This window comes from Ochotona curzoniae, unplaced genomic scaffold (assembly GCF_017591425.1).
Source record: "Ochotona curzoniae isolate NIBS_2020 unplaced genomic scaffold, NIBS_Ocur_1.0 contig_883, whole genome shotgun sequence".
Lineage (NCBI taxonomy): Eukaryota > Metazoa > Chordata > Mammalia > Lagomorpha > Ochotonidae > Ochotona > Ochotona curzoniae.
The window spans coordinates 17,472,651-17,490,057 of record NW_024466599.1 but is presented as its reverse complement, the minus strand read 5'-3'; the positions used below and the strand labels follow the sequence as shown (position 1 = coordinate 17,490,057).

Here is a 17,407-nt window from a genome sequence, read left to right as displayed (position 1 = left end):
AGGGCCACACCTAGCCTAACTAATCATGAAAGGCTGGGTCAGAGCTGGGAGGCTTGTGAGAGAAGAAACATCTGTCTTTGTGTTTCCATCATTAAAACTTGGCATTTTGAACTTGCTGGTATTGAGCAGGATGTAGTGGAAATGAGGATGAGTGCAGTGTCCAGGGAAATTGATCGTCCACAGTCCCACACCTACTTTGCTGTCTAAGAGAATTCCCATTTGTGGTTGTAAATACTTTGTTTTAGGATATGATGGAGGGTGAAAATCTATACTAGATGGTCTTCTGAAATAAATATGTAGCCTGTTCTTTAAAATCAAATCATATATGGATTCACTGTTGACCTGGAAGAAAAATTGGGAAGGTCAGTGTCTTTTTTTTTTAAAGAGTGTATCTTGATGGCCCATGAAATTAACTTTTTATTGTATTTTAGTAGTTGATTCTCTCTGTAATTGCCCAGCTGTGGTTGTTCTTGTTGGAAAAAATAGCATATTTTGGAAATTTATTTACAGTGATATCTTTTAAAGGCAGCATTTTTCATCCATGTGAGTTGCCCAAAGACAAAAGATAGTTCAGCCATCTAAAACCACAGCATCGGAGATAACTAGCTGAAAGGGCCTACTGCTGCAGGAAATGAGTTCAACCTCAGGGAACATTGCATCCTCACTAATTCCAGAACATTCTACATGGACGTTAGTGTAAACATCTGAATGTGTTATATACATACCGCTGGGATTTAAATGAGCTGCCTTCTACCTCATGGGGAATCACATTCCTCCACTACAGGTGATGACTTGGGGTAACTGATCTATAACTAGTTGAGAAGAAGCACTATGTTGACATAGGAAGCTTTAGTTTGCTTCCTCCAGCCACCATTTACAAACTCCACAGTCTAAGAAGCCTGTGTCTGATGCCATCAACACTGCCAAGAAAGCTTTGGTCACAGTGGTGTACAGAGTTGTGTCAACTGTACCTCCCCAAGGGCTTCCTTAAGTAGTATCCACATGGCATGCTTCTTGAGAGTAGTAAGTGCTGTGATGCTCTGTGTTTGAAAGTTGTTTTTATTGGAAAGTTGGATTTACAGAACGAGATTCTGTCTGCTGGCTTACTCCCCAAAATGGCCATTACAGCTGGAGCTGGGCCGATCCGAAGCCAAGAGCTGCTTCCAGATCTCCCACATGGCTGCAGGGTCCCAAGGCTTTGGACCATCCTCTGCTGCTTTCCCAGCCCACAGGCAGGGAGCTGGATGGGAAGTGGTGCAGCTATGACATGAATCGGCGTCCACGTAAGGGATCCCAGCAAATGGCAAAGTGAGGATCTATAAACTAGGTTGCCATGCTGGGCCCAGCATTTGAATTTTATAAAGCCTTAGCAAAACCCTAGTCCTTTTCATTTTAGGGACCCAAACTTTTCTTTTTTAAGATTTGTTTATTAGAAAGGCAAGTCAGATTTACAAACAGAAGGAGAAATGAAGAGAAAGATCTTCTGTCCACTGTTTCACTCCCCAAATGACTGCAATGGCTGGAACTTAGTCGATCCAAAGCCAGGATCCTGGAGTTCCTTCCAGATCTCCCATGTGGGGCACGAACCAATGCCCATATGGTATCCCAGCACTTGCAAGATAAGGATTTAACCATTAAGCCATCACACTGGAGCCTCCAATTATTATAAGAAAAATTGTTTCCGGGCCCGGCGACGTGGCCTAGCGGCTAAAGTCCTTACCTTGAACGCGCAGGGATCCCATATGGTGCCAGTTCTAATCCCGGCTGCTACATACACTTCCCATCCAGCTCCCTGCTTGTGGCCTGGGAAAGCAGTTGACGGCCCAAAGCTTTGGGACCCTGCGCCAGCGTGGGAGACCCGGAAGAGGCTCCTGGCTTCAGATCGGCATAGCATCAGGCATAGCATCAGCCGTTGCACTCACTTGGGGAGTGAATCACTGGATGAAAGATCTTCCTCTCTGTATATCTGACTTTCCAATAAATAAATAAATAAATCTTTAAAAAAAAATTTTTTTTATCAGTGGTTTTTTTTTTTTTTGTCAGTACTTCTTGTATTTTCCTTACCAGTTGTCTTTTCACCTGGGTTACTGGATGTGGCACTTTCATGTCCAACAGGCCAAGAGCTTTCATGTGTCCTCAGCTGTCCAGGCATGGGGGAGGGAGGCCATGAAAAGCACCCCACCCCCCTTGCCAATACCTGGTGATACTCCATGGAAGGTTGAATTTCTTCAAGAGTGTCTGTAGACTTAGGAATGCCATAACGCCATTCAGCTCTCCACCTACACCTGTAAGAGACATTCCTGGAAGAACTTCCTCACGTCAGGAGGGACAGGGAAGCTTAGAACAGGAAACGGGTCAGAGGGGAGCTGGAAGCAGGGCTCTGGCAGGACTGCTGATCCTTCCAGCACTGAAGAAGGTGAAGAGAATCTTGAGAAGAAAATCCTGGTTTCCATCTTAACTACAAATCCTACTGGGTTGCTTTGGAGAGATTGGTTGACTTTTAAGTAGATTGTTTTGTTAAAAAAAGATCTTTGGGTACACTTCCTCAGATGCTGAAGTGCCAAAAGGTACACCGTCAAATCTGATTTGAGGCTTGCTGTGGTTATCTGTCCATGGTGGCCACTCTTGACACTGATGGGAATTTGGAGTTGTGGCCTGTGTGTTGGAAGTCATGGGATTTGGCTTCACAGTTTCACCAACTTCAGCCAGGAATTGTCTTTTTAAAAATCTAAAATCCCAAGTTAGTTCCTTAAGAAATCCATTTAACAAATGATCACAAAATAACCTGGAGACACTTTTTAGAACTCTTGTTTTACACACAGCCTGTGCATCTCCTGAAGAAAGTTAATATGTGACATTTTACATGTCCTGGGTACGTTCTTCCAACAGCAGAATCTGTTTTCAGGCACCAACACCTGCGGGGAGAGTGGGCGTATCATGGGGTGGACTTGAACCCAAAGTCAGCACTACCTATCCTGCTCAGTTTTCAGACAACAGCAGTTTTGAGACAGCTGAGCCTGTGTATGACACCGTTGTACAAGCTGTAATGTTCTGGGGTCTCAGGTTTGGTTACCCTTTTCACTAGACAAGAAGGTAGATCATGAGCTCAGGAAAGACCCACTAAGTTGTTCTTTGATAATAAACTGCTAACTGAAGAGCAATTCTTGAAGAAGTTGCAAAATTCCTGGAATGAATTAAAGATCTAGAGTGTGTGACGTAAAACGCTGGAAATTTAAAAACCTTTAGCCAAAAGTGCTTTGACCTGTCCTTTAAAACCCATCTTCTGTAACTCGGCATCACACCTTTCACCAGCAGCAAGAAAAATCAGAACGGAAGAAATGCCCTCAAGTTGGTTGGCCTTGTTCACTCAGATCTGTGTACACAGGCCTTGTGGCTGGACAGACCACACTCTTGCCCTCTGGCTCCTCACCATCTATCCCTCTTATGTTTAGATTATTCTCTTTATTGGTCCTGCAAAAGCCACCTGGAGAGTTGAATGTACAATAATGTCTCTGCACATGGACAAACTTTCGTTGATTCGTTTTGAATAAAGGCATACAGTTGTATTCCAGCAACCATGCTCTTTATTTTCTGAGGAAACTGGATATGTTCTCAGGTGACTTACCTGCTGTTGTCCCTTTCCTTGAGTCTGATGGCATGGCTATCCCCAGACTCTCACTACAGTTGAGTACTACAGAGTACTGGTCCCTTCCACAAACTTCGAGTGAGTTTAAGAATTCAACGTGAACCCAAATGCAAAGGAAATCTATGCTGAAAGAGTATATAGTAATCACAGCAGTGTGTCAGTAGCATAAAGACACAAAGTGATGGGATAAAATAGCCCTGGAAAAAAAACCTTTTATCTCCAGCCGAATTATTTTCAACCTGAGTGCCAACAACAGTGATGCTGGGAGAACTTGACGTAGACTTGCCGAGAGTATAGTCAGACCCTCGCCTAACCAGAAACAAAAAATACATTGAAGGGGAAGAATTACAGAACTCTGTAAAGAAAACAGAGCTTTATAACTGAACTTAACAATGGTTTCTTGGCTCTATGCCAAAAGCCGGGGTGGCAAAACAAAAATAGAAAAGCAATTCAACTGAACGTTTTTGTATCAAATGACATTGTTCATTGAAAAAGACAACCTGAATGGGATAAAATGTTTGCAAATTGTTTGATATTTAGAACAAAGATTTTTCTAAAAGTGAGCAAAGGGCCCAAGTTGATAGTTTTCCAAAGTAGGTATACAAATGGCAAGTACATGAGAAGATGTTTGAGGTCTTAACAAAACCAAGGAAATGCAAATGAACAGTGAGATACCGGTTGACCTATTAAGAGAGCTGTTTGGCTAAGAAGGGATAGAAACACTGTGTGTTGCCAGTGGAAATACAGTGATTCCTACAAATAATTTATTCCTATGTGGTCCAGCTATTGAACTTTGGGTATGTGCTAAAATCCAAATGAAAGCAGAAACTCAAATATTTGTGTATCAATGTTAAAGGGATTCAGACTGATTATAAGGTGGGAGCAACCCAAACGTTCATTGGCAGGTAAGTGGCAAAAACATGAAGAATAAAAGGAAGGGAATTGTACTGTGCGACAACAGAATCACACATAGATGTCATTATGTGAGAAGGTTGAGTTAAAACAACCTGGAGTCCTCCAATGGGGTTAGAAATCTCTGCAGCCCTGGGGAAGCTGGCCATGGTGCTAGAAACCACCATGAAACTCTGAAGGAGATGCCCAAGAGAAGTGACCTTGGCCGTAAGGAACTGCAGCTGAGAATGGAAACCAACTGCCATGTCCCTAAACACCTAGCAACCCAGACCACCGGGAAATCACAAGCGTTAAGGACAGGGAGCAAAGTCATGAAAAATGCAGTTCCTGTCGTGGACAGCTGTCCTAGTAGCAGAGGCAAAAAAAAAAAAAACCACTTTTTTTTTTTTATTTCATAATATTTGGTGCAGTCAAACTTGTCAAACTATTTCTGGATAGAAAATGGTACAGAGGTGAGTGATGCTTGAGCAGCGTCCCAAGCTCCACCTCTGAATATTCAGTTGGGCTTCAACCCAGATGTACCTCTGTGTCCCTGGACAGTGTAAAGGCAAGGCCTCAGCTTGCCAAGGAGACTTATTTTATCTTTGTTGAGGACTTTTTCACTGTTTGAGGTTCTTCTTCGGCAAGGGGCTTTCTTCAGGGTCTTCGAGTGGTTTAGACTGTGCACGATGTGGCTCTTGACTTTGCACTTACGTTGTTCTCCAGATAAATCCTGTTCTAGGTGTCTTCTGCATGTGGCGAGAAGAACCCACAGTAAGCTTGGTGGGAAGTCCCATAGCTTACAGCTACTGGTCCTCTTCCCTGGAGCACCTTGGAGGGGATGCTTGTGCGTACTAGAAACAGGTATCATCAGACATTGGTATCAAGTGGTTCTCACATTCAAAGGCTGAGTTTTTCCCTGGAGTAGCTTCTACACTCCTCTTGGCTTCTATTCTATGCCACTGATATATTTGTCATTGCTGAACCATTACAACATTGTCTTAGCTGCTGTGGCCATATAAATAAATCTCAACAGCAGGTAGTGTTATGGTTCCAGTTTTGTCATTTACTTCTCAAATTAGGCTCTTGATTTCCACATGAATTTTCTTTGAAACTTATAATCATTTGAAAGGCAGAGTAATACACTTGCACATATATAGAGTGAGAGGAGAGATCATCTACCCACTGGTTCACTTCCCAAATACATTGAGTTTCTGGGCCAAGCAAAGCCGAGAGCCAGGACCTCAATCCTGGGTCTCCCATGTGAGCAGCAGGAAGCCAAGTGCTTGAGCCACTACCTGCCTCGTCCTTGGACACACTCTAGCAAGAGGCTGGCACTGGTGCCCAGACTGGAGCCCAGCCTCCCACGTGGAGTGTGGTATCTTGCACAGTGTCTTACCACTGTGCCATGTAATCATCCCAAGTAAATTTTCTTTTTTAGTCAGGAGGGATTTGGGGACTTTGCCAGCTGCTTTTTCTGCATCTATTGCTGTATGGTATGTTTAATGTATATTCTGTTTATTGATAGGAATTACACAGAGTGGCTACAAGATACTAAACCATCTTTGCAATCATTGATTTTTCTCGATTGGTTTTCTGTTTCCTGTTTTACTAATGTGCACCCTGTTCTTCGGTCTGCTTCATTTGCACTCCTTTGTTTCCAGTGTTCTCTCTTGTTAGCTGTGTGATTGGAAGCTGATGTTACTGAGCTCTTTCTTCTTTCAGGTGTTTGGTAGATGTCCCCATAAATATTGCTCTTGAGGTATCTTTTTCCTTTGGACATTTATTTGAGGGGCTGGTGCCATGGCATAGAAGGTTGAGCCTCCACCTGCAGTCCCAGCATCTCATAAGGGTGCTAGTTCAAGTCCTGTCTGCTCCACGCTTAGGATCCAGCTTCCTGCTGGAATGCTTGGGAGGTAATGGATGATGACCCACATTCTCTGTCCCTGATCCCCCCGATAGTCCCTCTCTCCTGGCTGTGGCCTGGCCCAGTCCTGGCCATTTGGCTTATTTGGAGCTTGAAGCAGCAGATGAGAGCTCACTTTATTTCTCTCTTCCAGCCTCTGTGTCTCAAATATCAAAGGGATCCATTAGGGTATGCAGGTTTTTAATATTGTTAATTCTCAATTCCTGGTTATCTGTCATGCCTATAAGTACAACAAAATGTGAAATTTGTGTTTGTTGCCTGGCCTATTGAAGCACAGGAGTTACTTTGAGAAAAAGTATAGCTGGGCTGTGAGCTGGTTCTTGTGTAACACTGTCAAAGATGACTGCTAAAGGCAGGTGTTGTGGCACGGCAGCCTGAGTCACCACTCATAATACTGTACCCCATATTGGAGAGTTGCTTGCCTACTCGGCTTCCTGCTCTTATGCCTAGGAAAGCAGCAGATAATGAGCCAAATATTTGGATTCTGCCACCCGTCTGGGAGACCCAGGTGGAGTTCCTAGCTCTTGGCTTGGCTAGGGTCAGCCCTAACAGTCATAGTTGTGGAGTGAAACAATGGATGGGCAACGCCTCTCTGACTCTGTGTGTCACTCTGACTTTCAAATATTTTTTTAAGTTTTCTAAAAATGAATCCTGTGAGCTTGTCACTTCAAAACAGCTGACAGGGTTCTGTTGTCAATGATATCATTTGTACTTGCAAGTAAAATCATTCTCGGAAAAATGTGTGTCAGCCACTGTGAGACTCCCAGCTTCCCAGTGCTTCTAAAGCTGCTAAATCCAGAGTGTAGGCTTGAGCCCCATGTGCACAGAAGACAGCCCTTAGGGGGTGCAGCGAGCTAGCAAAGCCTGCCAGACCGGGATCACTGGGCCCTGCTCTGGGCTGCATGGATGCCCAGGGGTCCACCCCAGGTGCCAGTGCCTGATCGCAGACTTTTGGAACAGTGGGAACCCCTGGCCATTGTAAATGTAAGTATTCTGTGATAAGAGCTTGGAACAGATTCGTCAAACACAGCAGATTTGATGTTGGCTCTATCCGTACCTTGAACATGTTCATTGAAAATATTAGCAATCAAGGATTTACAGGGCATGAGCCATGTGCTTGGAGGTTGGCACCTGGTCTGAGGGAAGAGGCTGGCTGTGGCGGGGATGGGGAGCGGGCATGAGCAGCTTGCTTCCCAGATGTGTCAGCTTTGCATGCGGGAGCAGGCCATGTGATGGTTCCATGGACCCTCAGAGTCCTCCTGCAGCTATGTGGGAGGTGGGGCCACCACGCTTGGGGCACACCGGTGCTCCAAGGACATCCAGGATTGTCAGTGGGCAGCTGTGGGGCTCCCAAGCCCTCAGCTGGATGGGAGCAGCTGGGCTGCTTCACCTGAAGGGAGAGAAGACCCCATCATAGCTCCTCCCTGCTGGTCCCCACCCCTACCAGACAGGCCCCCATACTGCTGCAGGCAGTCTAAATATAGCTTGGGAGAAGCTTGCTCATTTGCACTAATAACCCCTGTCAGCTATCAGAAGAACAGAAAGGGAAGGGGAGCAGCCTCCTACTCACCATTCCTGTTGTTGCTTGGGGCTTCACTGTCCTCATCCCCTGCCCAGCACTTGGGACATGCTGGCTAAGCCATGTTTGGGCCTGCTGGGGAGGACCATGGTAAAAGTGGTGCTGCTTAGAACTCCCTGGGGCCCAGGTTGATGGCTTGATTGGCTAGTCCTCCCCTTGCAAGAGCCAGGATCCTATGTGGTTGCTGGCTAATGTCCTGGCTGCTGCACTTATCATCCAGCTACCTGCTTGTAGCCTGGGAAAGCAGTAGAGACTGGCCCAAAGCCTTGGGACCCTGCAGCCATGTGGGAGACAGAAGCTCCAGGCTCTTGGCTTCAAATTGGCTCATCTCCAGCGATTGCAACCATTTAGGGAGTAAGCCAGCAGATGGAAGATCTTTTAAGATCTTTCTCCTCTTTGTAAATCTACCTTTCCAATTAAAAATAAAAAAGGATCAAAGGATCTCTCTAGTCATCAAAGTGCCAGGCAAGGGACAGAGCAAGGAAAGGCAGCTGTCATGGATCAATCACTCCCCCCAAAGACCTCCTGGCCAGCCTGGCCCACAAACACAGAGCTGAATTCAAAACCGAAGCTGGAACAGTGGAGAGGAAGATGGGCCTTCTTGGGCGGGCGGGGCTGGGGGCAGTGTAGCCAGTGCATTGCTGCGGAAGGCAGGTTTAAGTCCTGGAGTGTTGTCTGGGGACACATGTGTTCATGCTTGCTCATTCTAGGGAAGCGCTTTGCAATGCTCTGCAGCAGGCAGCCACAGGTAAAACGAAAGTGTTTCGGGCAAGTCTGTTAGCCGTGACGACAAGCAATTCTGCTCTGTAGTTTTCCACAGCGGATGGCTTTATAAAGCAGGCCAAGTAACAAGTGCAGGTAGGCGCCACAACACTTCTGTCCCTAAAGGAACAAGACTCCGTGATGGCGCAGCAAGCATGTGCAGCTGGTCCTGGATGGAAGGCCACACTGGGAGACAACCTTGCACATTGTCCATCAGGTATTGCACATGTTGCAGCTGAATCTTGCTTCTGCACAGAGCAAGGCAATGCGGCCTGAACCGCAGTGCAGAGGGTCCATGTCACTGCTGGAATGAGTGTCCAGTCAAAGAGGAGATAACTTCGTGCACTTTGGGTCTGGCACGGACTAGCACATTCCCACACTTCGTTAACCATGGTGGCCATCTGTGCTTACTGGTGGCTCTGTGGTAAGGTGGATGGGTCACGGCCACCCCGGGCTTCCTGCAAGTACACGTCCCAGCTCTCCTTGCAAGATGCATGCTGTGTCTAGTCGGGACTCTGCTCTGAGCTGTGCTACAGCAGCCCTGCATTTTCCCTCACACTGGAAGAGGGGCAGGTGGGATGAGATCCCATGCTGGACAGCAAGGAAGTGAGTTGAAGTTGCAGCAATTACAGACAGGACTGGTCCCTTTCCTTCTAACTACTCCTCCGGGCTCTCCCCCGCTCCTCTTCTCCTCTCCCACCTCTTTGTTGCCTTTATGGGCCTTTGCTCTTTTCTCTTTCTTTGCTTCCTCCAAAAAATCAAGTTGCTTTTCTGCATGTCTGTGAGGAAGGCAGATCACAAAATCTGTCCCTCTGGGAGTCTGGGCTGCCCAGAAGAGTAAATTGGATTAATTCTGCCTAAACAAGCTTCAAAACGCAAAAGAGAAAACCAAATGAGCTGAAAATGTGGGGTTGGTGGCCTTGAGATGATTTGCCTCATTTGCTTAACTTAGTGGAAAAGACCAGGTTTGGGTGGGAAAGAAGAGAGCTCTTTGAGTGATGGACTTATGTAAGACAATGCATTGCTGTAACCCTCAGCAAATGACTCAAGTTACAGTACCGGGGACTCTGAAATCGGCCAAGGCTGGTCCTCCGTGTTCCAGAAGAGATGTATTTCCAAGTCCAGAAGCCAGAAGAGCCTCACTGGCTCTCGCTGTTGCAGCACAAGCAAGTGCCAGAGCTGCAAGGTAAGGGCCAACTCTAATTGGACTGCTCTCCCCAGGTCATCCAAATGAACACCTGGATTAAACCAGGTTCCCCGTACCTGTCTGTCTCATTCCCTGGCACCTCTGGGAATCCAAGGCAGGGCTGTGAACTGGAGCTGTTCCAGGGCTGGGGGATGGGAGGGCAGACAAGTTAGCAGCTCCCCTGGATATTACCATGACAACTGGAATTGTCTGCCGGACTCTGCAAGTCTCCTCTTGCTGAGAGCCATCGCTTCAGAACTTACCCTTCCAAAAGACACATCTGAGGGTGCATCCAAAGACCCAGGGAAATCAAACAGATGATAGCATGCTTTTTTTTTTAATGTTCATTTTGTTTTATCTGTTTGAGAAGAGAGCTATCTTCCATCTGTTGACTCACTCTCCAAATGCTGCAAAAGCCAGGACTAGGCCAAACCAGAGCCAGGGGAGCCCCAACTTCCACTCAGATGGCCCCTCTGGGTGGCATCATCTGTCACCTGCCAGGATGTACCAGCAGCAGGCATCTGGACTGGAAGCAGAGGAGCCAGGACTTGAATCACCATTCCGTGTCACACTGAATGTGCAACATCTGCTCTGTGAAGGGTGCACGCTGAGTGAGCCTTCTGAAACACAAGGTCTCAGGTGTTTAGGGAAAGTTGATACTTGAGGAAAATGATCATAGCTCAACCTCCGTAGCTTCCAGAGCACTGCTCCATGCCTTCATTTTTTTTCCCTGCTGAATTACAAACTTCAAAACAACAGAAAAATGAGTATCTACTTACTACCATATTATTAGACTCAGCAGAGTGTCCAGGACACAGGAAGTGCTTTAAAGATCTGTGGGCTGGCATTGCAGCATAGTGGACAAAGGCTAAGCTCTTATGGGTGCCAGTTCTAGTCCTTGCTGCTCTATTTCCAATCCAGCTCCCTACAGATGTGCACAGGAGAGCAACAGAGGAGGGCCCAAGGGCTTAGGTCCCACGCATGTGGGAGATCCAGACGGAGTTCTAGGCTCCTGGCTTCAGCCCTGTCCAGGCCTGGCTGTTGTGGCCATTTTGGGGAGTGAACCTTTTGAGGGGTCACTGTCTTTCCCCGCCTCCCTCCTTTCCTCACTGATTCAGAAACGAATGCACAGTTTCTGGAACTGTTGTATGCATCGCTGTCCCTGGCCTCCTGAAGTTCACCCTCAGTGCCCTTCTGCCATGTCAGAGCTCATGAGGGAGCTCAGCCTGGACGCATGCATCCCTCGGTTCGGCAACAGAGACTTGCTCTCAGGCTATTGCGTTTCCAGTGGCCTTTGGGGGTTTGTTTTCAGCAACGTGGCACAACTAAGAGCTGATGGAGTTGTCGACTTGCTGCTAGGAACAGCAGTATTTTTTGGATGGGCACGTTTCCTCTACCTGTACCAGGTCCTGGTGCTGGTCCCCATAGCCAGCAGGGAAACCGTAGGTGACGCAGGGGAGTAGACACTTCTGCAGGTGTGGGAAGGGCAGGCCGCTGGGTGGCGATGACCACCCTGCATTCCCTGTGTGGGACACTTTAAAGCACAGGCTCCTCATACAAGGGACATGGCACGTCGGAGCCTGGGACAAGAGGCCCTGGAGGCTGAGGAGAGGATTCCTACAGACCCCTCACTCCCAGCTCTATGCCTCTCGTTCTTAACCACTGCCCTCCAGAAACAACACCAACGCAGTGTGATCTGACCTCCTTGGGGACTGCTGCCTCTGTTCGATGGAGTTCCTGTGTGTTGCTGGAGGCACTGGATTCTGCTGATGGAGTCCAGCAGCCTGGGCAGGTGACACCCAAGTGCCTCTGGTCAGATCCCATCTGGTGACTGAGTGGGTCCAATGTCCCAAGCCAGAAAGAATAGGAGGCCGAGAGAAAGGAAGGAGAAAGCTGGTGTCCCTTCTTGCGGGCTACTAACGTTGCATCCTCTGTGCCGCCTTGTCCTTAAGCCTCTTCCCAGCATCTCTGTGCTCCCAGGTGAGACACTGCAAGGAGCCGGGCAAGGCCAAACCGAGAGTGAGTGGAGGCGGCTGCAACGAAGAAAGGAGCGCATGCGTACATGAGGAACCAGCGCCCCTGGTGGGCAGGCATCTACCGAGCAGTCACTGTTCTCCAAGCTCTGGGAACTAAGGAGTGTCAGGTACAAAGGAGCGTGCCCAAGTGGAAGGAGGACAGACATGTCCACTGTTGATTTGGAAATAATACACAAGTTTAAGGTGCTGCTGGGGATCCTGGTAGCCTGTGGTAGCATCCCAGCTACTGCACTTCCCAGCCAGCTTCCTGCTAATGCAGAACTGGGAAGCAGCAGCTGATGGCCCAATCACTTGGATCACTGCCCCTGCCCAGGGGAGACCTACATGGAGTTCCTGGACGTTGGCTTCAGCCTCAGCTTGGCTATCCGGGGAGGGAAGCAGGAGATGGGAGCTCTCTGTGTGTTTGGGAGTGTCTACCTTTCAAATAATAAGTATAGAATGAATAATATTGTTTGAAAAATCAACAGTAAGCTCCAGGGGGGAAAGTGTGGGCAGGATTCCTGCACAAAGCACCATGGAAACCAGGAGCTGGTGCTGTGGGGGCGGAGGGCAGATCCCTGGCCCACAGACCTCCCCACCCTCGACCCTACACAAGCTGCTGCTCAGCCTCAGTTGAGTTCCAGGGACTCCAAGCCCAGTCCCGCTGTTACCCCACAAGGGGGCGTGGCCACATCTCCCGGGCACCCGTCTGCAAGTCACTCCATGACTGTTCAAAACTGCATTTTGAAAATTAGAAGATATTTTAGAGCAGGAAATCTGCCTGATAAATGGGCTGTCTCAGGGCTGGCATTCGCACTTGCAGGCGTTTGTTCGTGTGTGTGTCACTGGATAGAAACTGACACAAGCGTGTGACTGCTTTCCCCCATCTTAAAACAGTAGCAGGTGCATTTGGAAGGTCTGACCAAGGACTGATTCTTCCATGAGTGCCTCTCCCCCTCCAAAGTGGAGGAAGAACATTTGGATGCTGAGATTCAGAAGCTGGACCAGGTGGACAAGGGTGAACTGGACCAGATGGACAAGGGTGAGCTGGAGCGGCTCAAAGAGAAGACTCAAAGAGAAGCCCTGAGGACAGCGCAACAGCAGGAACAAGAACGGCTTTCTGAGAGACGTGGGAAATACAGAGGAACTCCTGGTGAGAGAGGCTGTTTTCAAGAAGTCAAGGAGGGGAATCTACAGAGATTCTATATTCAGCTGGAAAATCCTCGACAGACATCTGGTGATACTGTCCCAGAAACATCTTGAGGAATTTTTTGAAGCCGAATGTGGAGGAAGCACCTCTGTGAGAGGCTGCGTATCAAAGTCATCCCACACTGGCACTGATGAGAGATGGGAAGACACGAGATTCCGTTGTTGGATTTACTGACCTAGGAAATTCAGATGACCTCACTACAGAAGCTTTGGAGTGCAGGCGTGGATGCTCGGACATCCTTAAGTACAGTGGAAACTTAACGGAGCCGCCATTTCAGAACCAAGAGTAATTCGGAACAAGCTGCACAAAGGTGGAAAAGGAAATGGTCCAAGATGGAAAGAGATACAAGTCAGACTCTGAATGACTAGAGCTCAGTAGTCTTTGTAAACTGTCGTTTTATTGCTACTTACTTCAAATTTAACTGTGTTTTTTAACTTCTGTAGCTTTTCAGCCATTGCCCACTGTTCTCACATTCTGGATTTTAATAGACCCCATCCCGTAGAAAGGCATATTCTTGTCCCATATTCTTATCTGTCATTTGCAGCTGAGGTGAGTTCTTAAATTAGCCAGGAAGGGTCTAAATCCTCTATTTCTGTGACTATCACATTTCTTGCATCGTTTGATCTCCTCAGTAGAATTAGAAAACTTGGTGAACTATTTCAGGACTGATTCTTTTATTTTTCCATTTTTAAAAATTATTATATTTTTGACAATCTTTACATAGTTAATTAAGGTAAAAAGGTTCAAGGGCTACAGGAAAGTAGATAAGACTATTATTTCCATACTGTTCCTTCATGTTTAAATGGGGGTATTAAGGGAGAAGGCCCACCCAATTTCCCACCCTCCCCAGGTCCCAGATGTAGGGTATGCTCTGAGGTTCTTGCTCAAGTGGTTTTGATAGTTCAACAGTTATGAATCGCTGCCAATCTTGCCACTCCAGGCACAATGAGGTCCTTGAAGAATCCACTGATTGACATAGTCCATCATAGCTGAGATAGTTAGTTGACATGTTCTGTCTTCTCTCTTTTCTTGGTTAGGGTTCTAAGTCCGGGATTTCAATTGGGGAGATCCCCAAAGAAACTTTGTCTGAGGTGTTCTCAAACCAGATTCTTGTATGAGCTAGCAAGCACAGGGCCAGCTCAGTCCATCACCCTGATCAGCTGGTGGTTGCAATTGCTGGGTTGGTTCTGTTTTCAGCCCCGACTTCCACTGGAACCAATTGGTGCTGTAGTCCAGCCTGGTGCTGCCCAGCACATACTCGGCCCTCACATAAACCAGTGGGAGCTGCAGCCTAGTCAGAGTGACCCACAATAACCCCCACCAGGCCCGCCCCCTACCCTGGTTAGCCAGTATGTGTAGCAGTAATCCAGTCTGTCCCACACCCCACTCCACCCCAGCCCCTGTCCTGGTTTTTGTGTCCTCCCGTGGAAGTGGTAACCCAAGAGGGAGGAGCCGTCTATTTCCCTCCCAGGCCTCTCCCACTCCCAGATTATGCACTCTCTAGATAGTTCTGTGGTTTGACTTAACAGAACTAGCCCTCAGTGCCAGCTTCTTCCAGCTGATGCTGTGGCTAAGCCCAAACAACCCTCACCCACTCTAATTTTGTTTGCACCAGTAGGAACAATCAGCCCAGCCTGACTTTCCCCTAATCTAGTCCACATGAGGTGTACAGGCGTTGTAGCCCTGCTTAGTCTGGTCTACCCCCATCCCAGCTCATGCTCTCCAGTGGGAGTAGCTGTCCAGCAGGGGAACCACTCTTTATTCCCCTGCTGGCTCTGCCCCCTTCCTTGTTCTCACGCTGGTTGGGTGCTGCGGTCCCTTCCGGTACAGGCAACCTCACCATGGCATTCCTTATTGTGCACTAGTTTTTGTTGCAGCCGAACCTGGCTCAACCCACACTGTGCTGGTGCTTGGATTTGCCAGTGGATGACGGAAACTGGTTCAGCCTGGTCTTCCCCTGACCCGTGCCAAATGTATGCCAGTGGGTAACTTTCCATGGTCTGTTCTGGGCTGTTTCCTATCATGTTTCTTGCGCTTACCTGCCGGGACTGTGTCCTGTCTGAGGAGTTGCCCAGGCTCCTCCATCAGAAACTCTCCCAATGCCAGATTTTTCACATACCAGGGGTCCATGAGTCAGCACTACTGAGTTCACCTCCTGTTCTAGCAGGAACAATGGCTTTTCCTGACTGGCCTTCAACCCAATCTGATTCTTGCTGTTGGATGTTTCAGCCCAGCCATGGCTCGCCCATAACCACGTACGGCTCACACACGGCTCAGTAGGGGTTGTGACCTTGCCTAGTCCATCGCACATCTACCCTGGTTCTCCAGGACACCAGAGGGTGTTGAGTCTGGCCCGGCTCGGTGTATCCAATCCCAGTCCACACTTGTGCCAAGCCCAGTCCACACTTGTGCCAAGGAAGACTACAACCTTTTCCCATTCAGAATGCAGCCCCCATTCCAGCCCACACACCCCTTGGTGGGAACCTCAACCCAGCTAGCGTTGTTCCCTTAGCTCCCCAACCAGGCCTGTTCCCAGCCATAGATCACGCGCATGCCATTGGTTGTTCTGACTCAGCTTGGCACAGCCCCTCACCTGTCCTGACCTCTGCCTTAGACACTGTGGCTTAGCGTTCCTGGCTCATGCAGACCAATAGGTGCAAGAGCCTAGCTTGGCGTGACCTGTGCTCCCTCCTGGTCTCTAGTTTTGCTTGTGGGCTAAGTCAGGACTGATTGTTAACACTGTTTTCTTTATGCAACAGGCCATGTAACATTTACTGGTGTGTAACACTGCACTTGTAAATGAGCTGGGAACACTCTTCACTTCTGGAATATATCTAAGTAGCTTTTAAAGAACTGCTTATTTATTTTAAGTGCTGCATGTTGATGCTGAATCAACTGATAGCACCAGAAAACTATCTCAGGGTGTGAACATACTGCCTGATTTAAAGGGTCCTGATTGCCTGTATTGCAAGACATGCACTAAAAAGTAATCAAGAACCACTTGAGTGGCATCTGAGGTAACCCCACTGGCTCGTCTCAATTAAACAACCATAGGTGATTTTTTTAAAAAGTCTTTTTTAAAAGTTTGCCTCTCTGTAAGTTATCAAAAGAACAAGCTGCCAACATTTATTTGTGAATAGCTATTTTAAAAAAATAAGATTGTTTTCCAATTGCCAAGAAGGTTTTATGAGGATTAAATTAGACGTATGTTGTGGTGTGGTGGGTCAAGCTGCTGCCTACAGCCCCAGCATCCCATAGGAGGGAGAGTTTGAATCCTAGCTGTTCCACTTCTGCTGCAGCTCTCTGCTAATGCCCTGGGGAATCAGTCCTAGATGGCCCAAGTGCTTGGGCCCCTGCACCCCTGTGGGAGAGGCAGTTTCTGGCTCCTGGGCCCCAGCTTCCAGTCTGGCTCACCCTGGCCATGTGGTAATTTGGAGAATGAGCCCAATGAATGGAAGGAATGCCCCCTCTACCTCTGTAACTCTGACTTTCAAATAACTACATCTTCATCAAGAAAGAAAACAATGCTATCAAGTAAAACATTTGATATTGGCCTGGGATCTTTGTGGTTTTCCCACGGAGCTGGAAGGAGGGATTACAGCCCCTTTTCTGGCTCCTCTGGTCCAGGGGGTTTCTCTGGGACCCCCAGCAGCAGTGGGTTAAGGGTTCAGTCAGCCCCAATGCCTCAATGCTGCCACCTGCTGGTAGCTCTCAGACTCCTGTCCGGGGCGCAGCCCTCTCTGCTGGCACTGCCAATGCAGCCATCAGCCTCCCGCAGGCCAACCCCCTTGGCCCATCTCTGTCCTCCCTCCAGGGCACACTGCGCTGCCTTCCTGGGTGCTCACACCCGATCCTCTCGCCCCTCGCTCTCCACGGCCAGCCCCCAAGGCCTCTGGCACCGTCGTCCATCCCCACACAGAAGAACCCTGTCTTCCAGGTGTGTCTGTGCTCTCCAGGAGAACAGCTGGGCCCGACCTTTTCTCCAGGCCTGTTTCTAACTAGCAATTAAATCTCTCCTCTTTCTACAATCTACTCACATTCTCCATTCTTTTGAGTCAGTTTTGGTATTTTCAGGAGTTTGTCCACGTCCTCTAAGTTCTCTAACACCCTGGCTCATTGTTCCAGTAGCTCCTCCGATTCGATTCTAAGGTTAAGGGTCACACCCCTTGTCTTCATTTCTGATTTTAATAA

At 48.0% G+C, this 17,407-nt stretch overlaps 1 pseudogene; it reads left to right on the top strand.

Annotated features, from left to right (window-relative positions):
- The first annotated feature begins 9,912 nt into the window (after positions 1 to 9,912).
- On the top strand, positions 9,913 to 13,924 carry LOC121164611 (annotated as a pseudogene).
- Positions 13,925 to 17,407: the final 3,483 nt, after the last annotated feature.